The 16,427-nt window shown below is 47.0% G+C and overlaps 1 protein-coding gene and 1 long non-coding RNA gene across 2 annotated transcripts in view; one reads left to right on the top strand and one right to left on the bottom strand.

Moving 5' to 3' along the window:
- Positions 1-16,427, bottom strand: part of LOC142769008 (uncharacterized) — a 346,562-nt gene that overhangs the window by 149,086 nt on the left and 181,049 nt on the right. The window lies entirely within an intron of this gene.
- LOC142768502 (clotting factor G beta subunit-like) overlaps positions 13,088-16,427 on the top strand; it is a 42,737-nt gene continuing 39,397 nt past the window's right edge. The window contains exons 1-2 of the mRNA XM_075870497.1: positions 13,088-13,156; positions 13,502-13,605. The gene's annotated coding sequence lies outside the window, so the exon portion shown is untranslated. The remainder of the gene's footprint in view (positions 13,157-13,501; positions 13,606-16,427) is intronic.

The raw sequence follows: 16,427 nt of genomic DNA, 5'->3' as shown, positions 1-16,427 counted from the left end.
CTGCCTAGCCGAGATGAGATAGAAGCCCACGTACCCATGACACGAATGCCAGCGTCCTAACAACTCTACTTTCCGGGTACGCTGCTGGCATAGGAGAGCATAAACTTGTACCGTATAGTATAGCAACTTGCTGGAAAATGGAAGAGAATAGAGAAGATGAATTAGTGCTAGAACGCTAATTTATTCCAACTTCATTCTTTGAACACCGCGTGACAATCAATTGTTTGTAGGGCACCAGCATATTACGTTCCAGCCTTTTTTCACAGGAGAACATCATGTTTTAACCACATTTCATTGCCAAACGCAACTTTGCAGGCTCTGCATTCGAATTCGTTTGTGGCTTTATTTTTCTAGTGAAATACCTCCTACGTTGACGTGCCGCCTTATTCTACATAGCTTGCTTCTAGGCTGCTAAAATCCTGTCTGGAAAATTTCGCGAACTTGATCAAGTGAGGTGTGCCACGAGGGCTTGCTTGAAGTCAAAGAGCCATTATGATACCAATTGCTTCGATATACTGAGGCAAGTTATATACAAAGTCCAGTAGATATATGTCTCCACCTAGTTGGGGCAATAATGTAAACATGAATTAGCAATTTATCTCTGAGTAAGCCCTTTGAAGTACTGGCCATAGATAGATAAATAGATAGATAGATAGATAGATAGATAGGCAGATAGATAAAGAGATAGATTGATAGATAGATTATAATTCAGTAGAAAATACCTTGTATGTCAGAGAGACGACTACTGGTCAAGGAAAAACATTGGCATATCTACACTGATTCCAAGAATTTCACATGATGGACATTTTCAGATTAGTTCCAATGACACTATTTAACGCAGTTTGAGCAAGTGACACGAAGCATTTCAATGAACTCACTGTTCAGAGCTTCAAAAAGAGACCACGTGAACACAGTACTCATGAAGAAGTACAAGGCAGTCGTGCTCCAAAGGAGGCAACATTGAACAATAACTCGAATATATATAGGCTGTTTTGTGCCACATTACGCACGCCGACGCATTCATGGAATTGAAACATACGCTGTTCGGGAGCTCTTATACTTTATTGTATATTTTGCGATGACATTAGAGCGCAGAAGAAGGAGTTTGGACGTAGAGTGGGGATGGCAATAAACGTGCATGAAGCGACCGTTATTTATTTATTTTTAGTTATCTTTTGGCAGTTACCCTTAAACTGTCACTAGCTCACTAAGCGGCTCTAACAAGCGTACATTCACTCAGTACCGTGAACGCTTGGCAAGTTTATTATGACGTATTTTTTAGTCATTTATTCAAAACTTGAACAATTGTAATAATTGTGGAGAAGCTTGCACAAATCTGGCTGATCATAACTAGAATGAATATCTCGTCGTAACCTGGTTGAATGAGCAATCTGAGTTCCCTGAAACTAAAATGTTTTTTTTTGCAGCACAACAAACAATGAATAATCAAGTGTGGGCGACCAGCTCCACAGGAGTGCAAAGCACCACCATATGCACCGTTACGGGTATAGAACACAGCTAACGGAAGTTCGCTTCTTTTCGTTTGCACGCTGAATTGACTGCTGGATGGAAACGTTTCAAAAAGTACTACTTTGTGCAACGCAAGAGTGTTCAGGGGAAAAGTTCTAAGAAGCTAGCTTTCAGTTGCCGTGTTTGCATTCTCCTCTTCGTTTAACGGCCTGTAAACAACTTGAGAGTGACTGAAAGCAAGTTACGAAGTTGACATGTGTAGCACATGCAGCGGCCCTTTTTAAACTGCATCAACATTTTTGCCCAACTGCGGAGCGCAGAAACTATGGCTTCCTTGTGTGGCGACAAGGTGATTCACACGCATCTATGCCTTCCGATGATTTCTCTGGGGATTTTCGCTGTGGCATTTTCGGTATCAGCAAATGTAAGTTATTTTTTTATGCGTAAAGATTTGTCTGCCACTGGTGTGCACCAAGGAAAGGTTGAGTCATGTTCGGAACAAAAGTTGTCAGGGTTTCTACGAGATATTTGCTGAGCTTTTTTGAATATCTGGTGGGATGGTGTTCATTCAGGCACAAAGCGCACGACAGTTCAGCTATCGTCGGATGTAATTCAAGAAGTCTATCGTCGGATGTAATTCAGAAGCCGGTCATCACCGCGGCTAAATAAGTAGTCCAGATAATTCAACCAGCAACGTCCTGTAAAGCAGGGATTACTACAGAGTCTTCCAGCTCATGACTTCAGAGTGTTGAGAGAGAGACAGACGATATTTTACACTTTCATTTGCTGAAGTCAATGGATGCCAGGGCCGGGTAGATAATTCTACCGAAGCCCTCCTTCGTCAGATTGTGGCCATGCCTTAGGTCTTGGCGGAGTCTTCAGCCAGCCGTGCTTCCCAGAGTTGGCCATTCGGGCATGCGCTGAGCAGCATAGTTTGCAACGGCTATGGTTACAACAGCATAGTTTACAACGGCTATCCGCTTGTATAAAGAAAATACTGCAGGCTTCTTAGTTGTACACGACTATATTTGACATGTATTCATGACAAAATAAGGTAGGCATGTCATCGGAGACACACTGAAATAGTCAAGAGACCCCACACGCCGCCACTGCGGTTTCACGCTGAACATATTTGTCAGCTTGACCTCTAATGATGATTTGTTGCAGGGTTCCGTTCATAAAGCATGGTTGTGAACAACATTATAGCGTAAGCACGACAAACACATGGTAACGCAATGAGTAGAAAATTTCATTGGTACTTCCTGTGATGGCGCTTAATATCTTATGGCTCCCGTGTGCCTCGAAATGCGTTCTAAAATGCTTGAAAAAAAGAAACAGAATATTTTGACGCTGCGTTCAGAATAACTTTTTTGCAGGGCACATACCTTGAGTCGGCTAAGCAAATCAATTACGGATGCAGGTAAAAAACCAAAATGTTTTGTTTTAACATATTGGAGGCATGAATGGTAGCGATAAAGAAGAATGGAAGTTCCTTTAGTAGGAATGTCACCACCACTTCATTATTTAGACTAAGCGGCTTATGCTAGTTTTTTGGGAGTAAAAAAAATTCGACCGACTTCACTGGTGCAAGTAAACACGAAATTCCATCCAGTTCACCTATCCGACGACCATGATTACATCAGTGTTCTCTACAACAATTGCACTGATGTTAGTGTTCGTTAACGTAAGGGACCCCTGCATGATTTATTTCTTAGCATAGCCCGCACACACACGTATCTATATGCAATAATTGTTGATAAAGCGATGCCACCTAAATTTATTCAAATCAATGTGGTAGTAGCGACCTTATACATTTCGATTTCGAGACGAAATCAGGCGGATTTCATTTCTATGCAAAAATTATGCGTGTCGACTTCTCGAAATTTCAGAATAGCAATGAACTTTTCGTCACAACGCTGTCACCTCTCTCTTTAGACTCGACCTGCTGTTTGCGATATTTAAAAAATATTATGAATTTTCTCAATACTTGCCGCACTTTGTATCTATCGAACGATGTACGCTACTGCAGAAAAAAAAGTAAAAATGAATAGTGACCAGACTTGCCACTGCCACTCGAGGGGACGAAGAACGTTGTTTAGGGCTTATCTTGGACACACTGACAGCTCTATATTACGTAGGTCTGCTATGGCTATGATTAGCATCACACAATATTTGACGGGTGAAATGAGACCTAGAAATCTCTATGGCCTCCTAAAACATGCCTGAAACAGGTTACACTGAACAGGCGTCACAAAAGATGCCAAGAGGGTCACCCCATCACCATGGTGGAATGATGTAGAACGGTACAACACATCGGAAACAATTTTCTTATGTTGCTGTCTTGCTGCTGTACTTGTTCGAAAACGCTGGCGAGATGGGGTGATTAGGGAAACGTATTCTACTGAAGATTGGGCAAAAACTAGCGTTTTAATTAAAGCAATGAAATTCCGAAAAGGTAGTTGCAAACATACGTAAACAAGGTACTATGGAGATAGCCAGCTGTCTGCTTAACGGCCATGATACCGACGAAAATGACGAAAGATAAAAGTGCTTCCTTTTTGGGGCTTGATTTATTATAGGCAGTGATAATATTGTCACGAGGTTGCGATACACGCAGCACTTGAGAGGAAGCACGCAGGAGTCAGGGCGGTGTCAGGCGAACTGTTTATTGGGCGAACTTGTGCCCAGCAAAACAGGGCCAAACACAACTCACAGCAACAGCGGCGTAGACAGTCGTCGGCTGACGGAAAAAAAAGAAGACCCCCAGTGGCGCACTGCGCCGGCTTTTTATACACGCGTCGTAACGCGTTCCAGAGTGGCATACAAGATAAACGCGGCCTGCGTTGCGCACGTGTCAGTCTTTTGTACACGCGTCATAACGCGTTCCAGAGTGGCATACAAGATAAACGCGGCCTGCGTTGCGCTTAACAGAAAGTGATAGCGGCTTTCTTCGTAAACCAAAAGAACCGCACGTGTCACTACCCCCCTCTGAAAAAGCATCGTCCCGATGCTAAAGACAGAACATAAGAGAGAGTATATGCAATAAATTACATTAACAATGCGTCACAGCTAATCAGCGCGCGTAATAAGGTTTAAGTCGCACCACGTGTACGACTTCGGGTCGTGCACGGCGTCGTTGGGATGACGTTAAGCCATCGGACACGACCTCATAGTCCAGTTCACCACGACGTCGGACTACCTTGTAGGGTCCAAAGTAGCGTCGCAGGAGCTTCTCAGAGAATCCCCGTCGTCGTATCGGCGTCCAGACCCAGACAAGGTCGCCGGGTTGGTATTCGGTGTGGTGTCGTCGAAGGTTGTAGTGGCGCCTGTCGACCGTCTCTTGGCTCTTGATATGCAGGCGGGCTAGCTGTCGAGCTTCTTCAGCGCGATCCAGGCAGCTGGCGACGTCGAGGTCTTCTTCGTCGTGCCGACCGGTAGCATAGCGTCAAGCGTCGTTGTTGGGCTCCATCCGTAGACGAGCTTGTGCGCAGCAAACTGCGTCGTTTCCTGCACGGCCGTGTTGTACGCGAAGGTTACATACGGGAGTATGGCGTCCCACGTCTTGTGCTCGACGTCCACGTACATGGCCAGCATGTCGGCGATGGTCTTATTTAGACGCTCGGTGAGGCCATTCGTCTGTGGGTGGTACGCGGTGGTTCGGCGGTGGCTTGTCTGACTGTACCTCAAGATCGCTTGCGTTAGGTCAGCCGTAAAGGCCGTACCTCTGTCGGTGATGAGGACCTCGGGGGCTCCGTGGCGGAGGACGATGTGCTCAATGAAGAACTTTGCGACCTCTGCGGCAGTGCCCTTGGGCAAGGCCCTTGTTTCGGCATAGCGATGAGGTAGTCAGTCGCTACGACAATCCATTTGTTGCCAGAAGTTGACGTCGGGAACGGCTCCAGTAAGTCCATGCCGATTTGTTGGAATGGCCGTTGAGGTGGTTCGACGGGTTGCAGAAGTCCGGCTGGCCTAGTTGTCGGCGTCTTGCGTCGCTGACTGTCTCTGCATGTTTTTACGTAGTGAGCGACGTCGGCAGTGAGGCGAGGCCAATAGTACTTCTCTTGTATTCGTGACAGTGTGCGGGAAACACCAAGATGTCCGGCTGTCGGGTCGTCGTGTAATGCTTCCAGAACCTCTGGACGTAACGCTGAAGGTACCACGAGGAGGTGGTCGGCGCGGAGCGGCGAGAAGTTCTTCTTCAGGAGGACGTTGTTTCGCAGGAAAAACGAAGCCAGTCCTCGGCGGAATACTTTCGGCACGTCGGTGGTCTTGCCTTGCAGGTAGTCCATGAGGATCTTGAGCTCTGGGTCAGCTCGTTGGCGTTCCGCGAAGTCGTCGGTACTTATGGGTCCCAGGAAAGAGTCGTCGTCCTGGTACTCCTGGGGCGGTGGATCGACAGGGGTGCGAGACAAGCAGTCGGCGTCGGAGTGCTTTCGTCCGCTTTTGTAGACGACGGTGATGTCAAATTCTTGTAGTCTGAGACTCCACCGTGCGAGGCGCCCTGATGGATCCTTCAAGTTAGCTAGCCAACACAAGGCGTGGTGGTCACTCACGACTTTGAAAGGCCTGCCGTACAGGTAGGGGCGGAACTTTGATGTAGCCCAGATGATGGCAAGGCATTCCTTTTCTGTCGTGGAATAATTGGCTTCTGCCTTCGAAAGTGACCGGCTAGCGTAACTGATGACCATTTCAAGTCCGTCGGTCCTCTGCACGATCACGGCGCCGAGCCCTGTGCTGCTTGCGTCCGTGTGAATTTCGGTGTCAGCTTCTTCGTCGAAGTGCGCCAGTATTGGCGGCGTTTGCAGGCGTCGCTTTAATTCTTGAAATGCCTCGACTTGCGGCGTTTCCCATTTGAAGTCGACGTCGGCCTTCGTGAGGTACGTCAGTGGCTTGGCGATGCGCGAAAAGTTCTTCACGAAGCGTCTGTAATAAGCGCAGAGGCCAAGAAATCGGCGTACTGCTTTCTTGTCGGTGGGTGCAGGAAAGTCGGCGATCGCAGCTGTTTTCTGTTTATCAGGGAGCACTCCCGACTTGCTGATAACGTGGCCAAGGAACAATAGTTCCTCGTAGGCGAAGCGGCACTTTTCTGGCTTCAGGGTAAGTCCCGAGGCTTTGATTACCCGAAGAACAGCTTCAAGGCGCCGGAGGTGCTCGTCGAAGTTGGAAGAAAATACGACTACGTCGTCCAAGTAGACGAGGCAAGTCTGCCACTTCAAGCCTGCGAGTACTGTGTCCATAACCCATTGGAACGTCGCAGGCGCCGAGCATGACCAAAGGGCATGACCAAAGGGCATGACCTTAAACTCGAATAGGCCGTCTGGTGTTATGAAGGCAGTCTTCTCTCGGTCTCTCTCGTCTACTTCGATTTGCCAGTAGCCGTTTTTGAGATCCATCGACGGAAAATACTTGGCGTTGTAGAGTCTGTCCAGAGCATCGTCTATCCGTGGGAGGGGATACACGTCTTTCTTCGTGATCTTGTTCAGGCGACGATAATCGACGCAAAAACGTAGGGTTCCGTCCTTCTTCTTCACCAACACCACGGGTGATGCCCACGGACTCGTAGACGGCTGAATGATGTCGTCACGCAGCATTTCGTCGACTTGTTGCTTGATGGCCTCGCGTTTCCGTGCAGAAACTCGGTAGGGGCTCTGATGGAGCGGACGGGCATATTCGTCGGTTATGACGCGATGTTTCGCGAGAGGGGTCTGACGAAGCCTCGACGACGACAAGAAGCAGTCCTTGTATTGGTGGAGTAAGGCTTTGAGCTCCTTTTGTTGCTGCCTGGAAAGGCTTTTATTGACGTCGAAGGCGGGCGCGGACACTGCTGTCGACGTTGCGGCTCCCTGAGAATCGGTGAGGGCGAAGGCATTGCTCGCTTCCACAAATTCGCTTAGATGTGCTACCGTCGTGCCCCTATTCAAGTGCCTATATTCGTTGCTGAAGTTCGTCACCATTACCTTGGCTTCGCCGTTATGAAGCTTGGCTATGCCTCTTGCGACGCACATCTGACGGTTTAGGAGCAGGTGTTTGTCGCCTTTGATGACACCATGTAAGTTGGTAGACGCTTTGGTGCCGACGGAAATGATGACGCTCGACAGTGGCGGGATGGTTACCTGCTCTTCTGTCACATTCAAGGCATTGTGAGCGACGTTGTAGTCTGACGCCGTTGCATTATCCGTGGACAGCGTGATCGACCTGGATCTTAGGTCGATGACTGCGCCTTGCTGGTCCAGGAAATCCATGCCTAAAATGACGTCTCGCGAGCATTGCTGCAGGACCACAAAATTCACAGAATACGTCTGGCTGTGAATCGTGACTCTTGCCGTGCAGGTTTCAGTCGGTGTTATAAGGTGGCCCCCTGCTGTTCGGATATCCGGTCCTTCCCATGCAGTCTTTACCTTCTTGAGCTTAGCGGCGAAGAGACCACTGATGATAGAGTAGTCGGCGCCGGTATCGACTAGAGCGGTGACGCTGTGGCCGTCGATGATGATGTCGAGGTCGGTGGTTCGTCGTCTGGCGTTCCGGTTATGTCGGGGCGTCGGATCACGGCTGCGTCGGCTTGGTCTGGTGCTGCTATGTCGCGTCGGCGGCGAGGCTTTGTCGTAAGGACTCTGCTCAGGCGGCGTACTGCGACTACGTCGGGAAAGTTCGTGCGTCGTGGTCGTCGTCATCGGCAGCGGCGGCGGCGGCGGAGGAGGATCTTCGGCATTGCGTCGTGCAGCAACCGCACCTCCATCGGTTGCTGCCTTTAGTTTCCCGGGTAGGGGCTTGGGGATCGGCCCCGGTTAGGGCCGGTGTACTGGCGGCGATCCGGGGAGACGTAGTGGCCAGGCGAAAGTGAACGGGATGGTCGTCGTTGTTGCCACTGCGATCCGGCGATGTAGTCGGCGATGTCGCGAGGTCGCTCACCTGGGCGCGGACGCGGCGCGTTCACGTCGAAGCCACGCAGTCCCATCTCACGGTACTGGCAGTAGCGGTAGGTGTGCCCGGCTTCGCCGCAGTGGTAGCATAGTGGACGGTGGTTCGGGGTGCGCCAAACGTCAGTTTTCCTCGGCGAGCGCTGGATTACTGGAGAGCGGGAAGGCGTCGGGGGTGGCGGCGGTGGCTGGTGACGAAACTGCGGAGACGTTGGGTCCTGGTGTTGGCGAGGAGCGGCGACAGGTCGTCGTGCAGTAGCGGCGTAGGTCATCGCCTCCGGTTGGGGTTGTGGCCGTTCAGGAACGCTCAGTGAGCGCTGTAGTTCCTCGCGGACTACGTCTTCGAGAGAGGCGACTTGGGGCTGAGACGATGGCAAAATGCGGCGCAGTTCTTCACGAACAATAGCGCGTATGGTCTCGCGCAGGTCGTCGGGGCAGAGTCCTCGGACTTCTGCGACGTCTGGCGACATGCGCCGATCGTATTGGCTGGTCCGCATTTCAAGAGTCTTCTCGATGGTGGTAGCCTCGGAGAGGAACTCTTGTACCGTCTTTGGCGGGTTTCTGATCAGTCCGGCGAAGAGCTCCTGCTTCACTCCTCGCATAAGCGGGCGAACCTTCTTGTCCTCAGACATGTCGGCGTCGGCGTGGCGGAAAAGTCGCGTCATCTCCTCCGTGAAGATCGTTACGTTTTCGTTGGGGAGCTGCACCCGAGTTTCAAGCAGTGATGCGGCTCTTTCCTTCCGCACGACGCTTGCAAAGGTGCGCAGGAAAGCAACGCGGAAGTCGTCCCATGTTCGAAGCGTTGACTCGCGGTTCTCGAACCAAGTCCTTGCGGCGTCTTCCAGGTAAAAATACACATGACGCAGCTTGTCGTCCGGGTCCCACTTATTGAGGGCTGCGACGCGGTCGTAAATGTCAAGCTAGCTTTCCGGGTCTTCGTAGGTCGATCCGTGGAAGGTAGGCGGCTCTTTGGGCTGGTTGACGACCACGGTTGCCGAAGACCTTGCTTCCGTCATCGTGGATGCCGGCTTCGTAGCAGCCTTTGTTTTCTTGTCCTTGTCGGGGAGCGGCAGGTATTTGGGCGGTAGTCCTTGTTGTCTTCGGCTCACTCGAACGACCGGGTCGGCGTCGTCCTCTTGGCGGCTTGGGCTTGGCTCACGGCTGGACGGGGGCGTACGGTACATGGACCGAGAAGCACCTCCACCAGATGTCACGAGGTTGCGATACACGCAGCACTTGAGAGGAAGCACGCAGGAGTCAGGGCGGTGTCAGGCGAACTGTTTATTGGGCGAACTTGTGCCCAGCAAAACAGGGCCAAACACAACTCACAGCAACAGCGGCGTGAACAGTCGTCGGCCGACGGAAAAAAAAAGAAGACCCCCAGTGGCGCACTGCGCCGGCTTTTTATACACGCGTCGTAACGCGTTCCAGAGTGGCATACAAGATAGACGCGGCCTGCGTTGCGCACGTGTCAGTCTTTTATACACGCGTCATAACGCGTTCCAGAGTGGCATACAAGATAAACGCGGCCTGCGTTGCGCTTAACAGAAAGTGATAGCGGCTTTCTTCGTAAACCAAAAGAACCGCACGTGTCAATATCATGAAGTGAAATCGCTCGATCAGCCGGTTAGTCTGAGGTACATAACTGAAAGCGGCCTTGGAGGTGGTGAGCGAGGCTCAGAGATGTTTGATGTCTAAATGCGAGAGAAATGTCTTTCTGAGCTTGCTGATTACAGCATCTTGAGTGCCGCTATTCAGCATATTAGTTTTGAGAACATGTTTAGGAACATTGGAAGCAGAAGCAGCAGTCTCAGAAGCTGCCTCAGCGTGTGATGCTTTAGTGGGGGGGGGGGGGGTCGTTTATTTGGCCCGAGGTCTCAACATTGAACAGGCACAGTGCCCCACGGTATGATAATGCTGAGGCGTGATGAAGATGATGATGCTTAGCCAAGATTATGATGATCTTGTGTAAATGACGATGGTGATTTTGATAATTTGCAGGTGATGACGATATACAAGGATACTCCATTATGCTAACTTCTGAGGATTTTCGGACGCATTTCTGAAACACTAGTTCTTGATGTTCGAGGTTTTTTTAAAGCCAGCGCCGTAGGTATTGCGGTAGAAGGCTATTGACTGAACGCTGCTAGTGGTAACCGATTGCGCCTGCAGATGCCTGCCAGAATATGCGCAAACGCCCTTTTGAACACGCCTCGAATCAGAACAAGAGCAAAAGAAATCAAGCTTTTTTTTCTTACAAGAACTTTCCGAAAATGCCTTTCATTTCAAGCTCAGGAACCCAGTCCTAATACAACCCAAGCTGACTAGAAGGCCCTCGACGTGGCGGTGAGGATAGGCCCGCATGTCCCTACGTGGGAGGGGCCCGCAATCCTTTCCCCTATAAATCAGGAGTGCAATCCTTCAGGACCCTGATGAAATTTTTTATACATCCATACCAGAGCAAGTATACAGTAGCACCGATCAGAATAAGTAATGGTATGGTTCTGAAGTTTTGTTCTGGGTTATAATGATGTGCAAGTGTCTCGACAGCATTGTTCACGACAGCAAACTTACGTGCAAAACCACGGCATGACAATAGAAAACGCGCCACGGAATGACTAAGGGTAAGTTGGATCCAGCCGGGTACTCGGGAAGCGTTTATATTCTAACATTCGGTAATTTATTAGTTTGGTCTCTATCAAGAAGTGGCCTCACTACTCCGCTGTGTGGGGTTGAACGTCCCAAAACCACCATATGATTATGAGAGACGCCATAGTAAAGGGCTTTGGAAATTTCGACCACCTGGGGTTCTTTACCGTGCACCAAAACCTGAGTACGCGGGCCTACAACATTTCCACCTCCATCGGAAATGCAGCCGACGCAGCCGGGATTCAAACCCGCAACCTGTGGGTCAGCAGCCGAGTACCTTAGCCACTAGACCATCACTGCGGGACTATAAAGAAGTGGCCTACGTGGCCGAAAATCGAATTAGAGGATTCGAGGCTGCCATGACAGCACTTGAGTCGTATGGATGCTGCGGCGAGTTGCTGTAGTGGCATGAAACGTATGCTGTCTATAATTCATGAGTGGTTATTACATGCTCAGTGACTAAGTGGTGCAAAATGTCATTTGAGACAAAAAACACAAATGAAATGCTTTGTTTCGTCGTCTCTTTTTGGTGACAACTTACATTTGAATAAACGATAACGTCGCCTTTCTTTCTTTTTTTAGCAAATCGACCCTAAAATTAACCAAATCGGTAAGTGACACCTCTTAGAGCGAATCTTCAAATACTTCTTCAAACAAAAAAAATGGCAGTCGGCGTCACCGTCCTGCGTCGGTGGTGTCTCGTGCCGTTGGGCACAAGGAATGACGTCACCACATGACGTCAGAATTACATCAAAGATAGGCAACACTTCTGACGTCATGAAGACGCCCTAATAACGTCAGCCATGCTTCATCACGTAATACAACGGTATATGATGTTTCCAGCACATGAAATCGTAACTTCTTCAGTAGTAGTCCGATGGGGAAAGGAATGCAAATGGTAAGTTGCCTCCGATCTTGGAGGCCATGCGAAGTCACGGTAGTTGGAGGACACTTTCGGAGGGTTACAGGGCAGAATCACTTGATCAGTGTGCATTAAAAAGACAATGGTTTTCGTCTTTGAACCGCCCTAAGTGTATGCTTCACGGATCTTTTGAGTTGCAGATATTGAACTAAGAGCTAAGCTAAAAGCTGAGCATAAGAACTAAGATCTTACACTTAAAGATAACGGCTGCCTTAAAACGAGGGAGCAAAGCTTCAGAACCGTAGAACATACTAGCAGTACTGTGAGCTAAATAATTACTGGTGTCTCTAGCTACATATTTGGTCACATTTACTGGAAGTCCCACCTGGGCCCCTTGCGTGCCTACGTGTATTTTTTACTTGACCTCGTGTTTGTTGCACGACATGAAAAAAATTTTCGATGTAGAAGAAACCGTCAGGCTGAGATTCATTTCTCCGCCTGCCGCAGCGATCTCTGTTTGTCGCAAGGAAAGCGTCTGTCATTTGATTGAACTTATTTAACTAATTTTTATTCTTTATTGCATCAGTTGCTCCCTTTTATCACAAGCAAAACGTTCACTGATGTCGCTTCAATGCGATATAACTCTTGAGTGATAACTATAGGTATTGCGGAAGCTTTCTTACTTTGTGAATACACAAATTTTTTTAATACACAAGAATTCGAAAATGCTTGAGCGTAAAAGCGAAGAAACAGTCGAAGTGAAGAAACAGTTGCTCGTTTCTCTAAAATGAGAAGCGAAACAAACTGGCGCGTTTTAAGGGCGGATGTGCCAGAGTGTGCAGACCGGTAAAGAGTTATGTATAAAAAAGGTCAAAGTTTTGCAGTTGGGGTGAATTATTGAAGGCGATAGCGTGAAATCGGAATCTTAAACAAAGAGTGACGATCAGCTTGAGAAGCACGCTCGACAAAATGCGCAGGATACACAGGACAAGCGGGATCTGTCACTGTATTTACGTGCTTGTGTTTGAAACACGACCTGAAGTGTCGAAATAGCAGATACCGACACTCTTAGCTATTTTTTTTTCTGTTACACTGCCGCTCCTGGAGGCACCCCACTGTTTTTCCAGGGCAATATTTCTCGCGTTATCGTTCGTATACGCTTCATCTGCCTGATTGTTTTGCAGGCTGTGGTGAGTCGGAGCCGGTAGGAAGGGTGTACAATGGCGAGCCAATCACAAGAGAGAGCGTCCCGTGGATTGTAAGTGAAACAGCGCGATATGTGTGTTTGATTTGTGAAGTGATTGCGCACAGTTTTCCGAGACGGGACCTGACGAAAGGGACACACACAGGCTCTCGCTCTCAACGAATGGTTCATTTAAATCCGAATCGCACCTATTAAAACAGCGAACCAATACTCACGCGTGCGTCGATACAGTTTTACTAAGGAAAACAAGTTACCAGTTTCTCAAGCATAGTGACGGTGTACTACACAATTTTCTCTCCACTTATCCATGCTGCTGATTTTCGATATATAGCGAGAACTGAAAAAGTGCTTGGCCTTTTTGTGAACCTAAGTGAACCACCGCGAGGTCTTATTTTCCAGGTGCACCTTGGGCTTGATTATGGTCCCGTTGGAGTAGCTAGATGTGGAGGAATCGTCATTACAAGAAACGTCGTCTTGACAGCGGGACACTGTTTGTTCGGAGAGTAAGTCCTTGAACCATTCCTGAAACAAGCGGGTCTCATGTTTGCTGCAGACGATTGCTGTAAGCGAGCGAAGGACTGAGAACGCAAACTTGTGCTTTGTCAAGTATACGCCCTGAAACACAGACTATGTTAGTGCCCACTGTAAGTAAATGGGAAATGATTCCAACAAACAGTGCTAATAAAGCTAATAACGCTAAAGTATTAGTAAAATCAACGTAAATACAAGGTGTCAGAGGCGAGCAGTATACGTCTGTATAAAAAAAGTGCACACAATTCATCAGGTAACCACCTATAAAAACACAAAGGCTAGATCAGTGCTTGTTGCTGTTGGGTACGTTGAATTGAAGTATACATAAAGCTATTAAAAGAGCTGTGAAACCACCTTTGTCATATTGCATATACCAGGGTATGGCAATCTCTCTAGGCGGAGAGCCAAGTTTGCATGAAGGGGACACAGCAGAGGCTGAAGTTTGACAGTACACAGTAAAAATTTTTACACCAGAAGGGTGTATAAGAGCTTGTCCCATGGACGACATCCTAAGGGTGTTAATTCAGCACCTTCTAAAAAGGGTGCTTTTCACCCTTAGAAGACGGTGTACATGTAAAAAAATTGTAGGATGTTACGAAAACACACTTAAGGAAGGGTGCCTTCGATGTCGTTCACTTCTTTAGCACCCTCTGAGGAGGGTGCGAGAAGGGTACAAAAGGGTGTTGAGTGCCCATGGCAGGGGTGCCAGTATTCTTTTAGACTGCACTAATAGATATGAGCATGCACTGACTACACACTACTTTAAGAAAGTGGTCCTGATTATCAATGGTGCACCAACTGTCGAGCTCCAGTCATTGTGTGTGAGCAAAAATATAAACACGTAAAATCGTGTATGAACTTCTGCTGGATCTATATATACTTCACAGTATATGCATAATGCGCATTACAGAAGACTAAAGCTTGCTGCTCTTGCATATTGCATTTATTTAATAGGCAAATAAAACTTATAAAATTTTCTTCTGCCACACAACTTTTTCACCAGATGTGTAACAAGTTCACATATACGTACACTACACACGCAACACCTCAAATATTTATTATATTTTTTCAGTTTCACTTTATTGACAATTCTTTGAAACATACAATTACACTGCTTTCAGTTTAGTATACTGCTTCAAGTACATAGAGACTACAAATGAAACACACGCTAATATATCCCTATAATTCTTTCAAGTATCTACAATCCCAGTGATTTCCAGTTTAATACTCCCTTATGTACACATTCGGTTAATAGGAATAAAATACAGACAAATATATACTTATAATTCTATCAAATATATACAATCACCATGATTTCACTATAAATGCCTTCATGTACACAATCGTTCCCAAGAAGTGATGCACACAAAAATATATACGAATAGTGTTTTCAAATGTATACAATCACAGTGGTTTAAGCTTTGTATTCCTGGATTTATAACAATTGGTAATAAGAAATGATGGACATGCGAACATATACGGGTTTTTGCACATATAACTTTAGCGAATACTTAAAAAACCAATACAATGATCAGAAACAGAATAAGCTAAAAACGAACACAAAATTGAGTCAGGACACACAAAAAACAAAAGAGGCAATGCATAATTATGGCTAATGACACAGCTGGGTGATTTTATGCCAAATGTCCCAGTCATTTTGGCAACCATATCAAATATATTCGTTAAAATTGTGCTGCATTGAAAATAGTGAACTTCTGGAATATTTAGGACAGGTAAAAATATTTGGTCGCGTGGCTGCCTACTGAACTTCCTGGAATGCCGTCTAGGTGTTGTATGTGAAAAATTTTATTTTAGAAGCACCGCTCTTTCTTTCTATAGAAAACTCGTTATACGTGTTACGTAACAAGAGTTTAATTAGGGCGAGTTGATTCATCGTGGTTGTGTTCTAGTCACAGCGTGACAACATCAGGAAGAGACAAAGAGGACGGGAAAGAGCACCCACTGTCAACTAAAGTTAATGAATGTGCTACGAGCGTTTTTGTGCGGAGTACAAGAACCGTGCTCATGCGCGACGACACAGTTGACCACTACAAAATATTCTTAACTGAGAAAAGAATACTCCCTCTCGTAAAGGATGAGTAAACGTGTAGTGATGCACTGATCATTGGTTTACCAGATAAAAAATACTTCTACAAACGTTAAATTGACAATAAGTAAACCTTTTCTCGTGACGATTGGTGCAAGATTGACTATTCCTGTTGCTGTTTAGTACACAGACATTTCAACGCTTGCAAGAAGTGGAAAGCAACACGTTAATATCATATCTTCTGGCTATTTTTATTTGTGAGACACGTGATGTGGTATAACATGCAAAAGTTTTGGTCAATGTTGATTTTTGTTGGTCCTGTCTTCTTTAACTTTACTTTCTTCAGGAGGGTTTCGCAAACGGGAGTGATGATTCTGTTGGGATATCCAGCATCTTTTAGTCTTTTAATCTGGTTTTTAAGCCTGACCTCGCCCTTGTGCTAACATGACTTCTGAAGGGTGGCCTGAATACACGTGGTAATAATTCCTTTTTTTTACTAATTTTGAATGCCCACTCTCAAAAGGCAGAACGTTCTTAGCACTCCTATGCTGATAGCACTAGCCAATACCCCAACAGCATCATCACACTTGTTTTCGAAACCCTCCTGCAGAAAGTAAAGTTAAAGAAAACAGGACCAAAAGAAAAAAAGAATGACGAATCACCTTTGCATGTTACACGGTACTACGTACATAAGGTGTCTCACAATTTTAGGAAAAAAGCCAGCAGATATGACATTGTTGTTTTCCA

This window comes from Rhipicephalus microplus, chromosome 8 (genome assembly GCF_043290135.1).
Source record: "Rhipicephalus microplus isolate Deutch F79 chromosome 8, USDA_Rmic, whole genome shotgun sequence".
Taxonomy (NCBI): Eukaryota; Metazoa; Arthropoda; class Arachnida; order Ixodida; family Ixodidae; genus Rhipicephalus; species Rhipicephalus microplus.
Note: the sequence above shows the minus strand (reverse complement) of the source record. Positions and strands in the feature narration are given on the sequence as shown.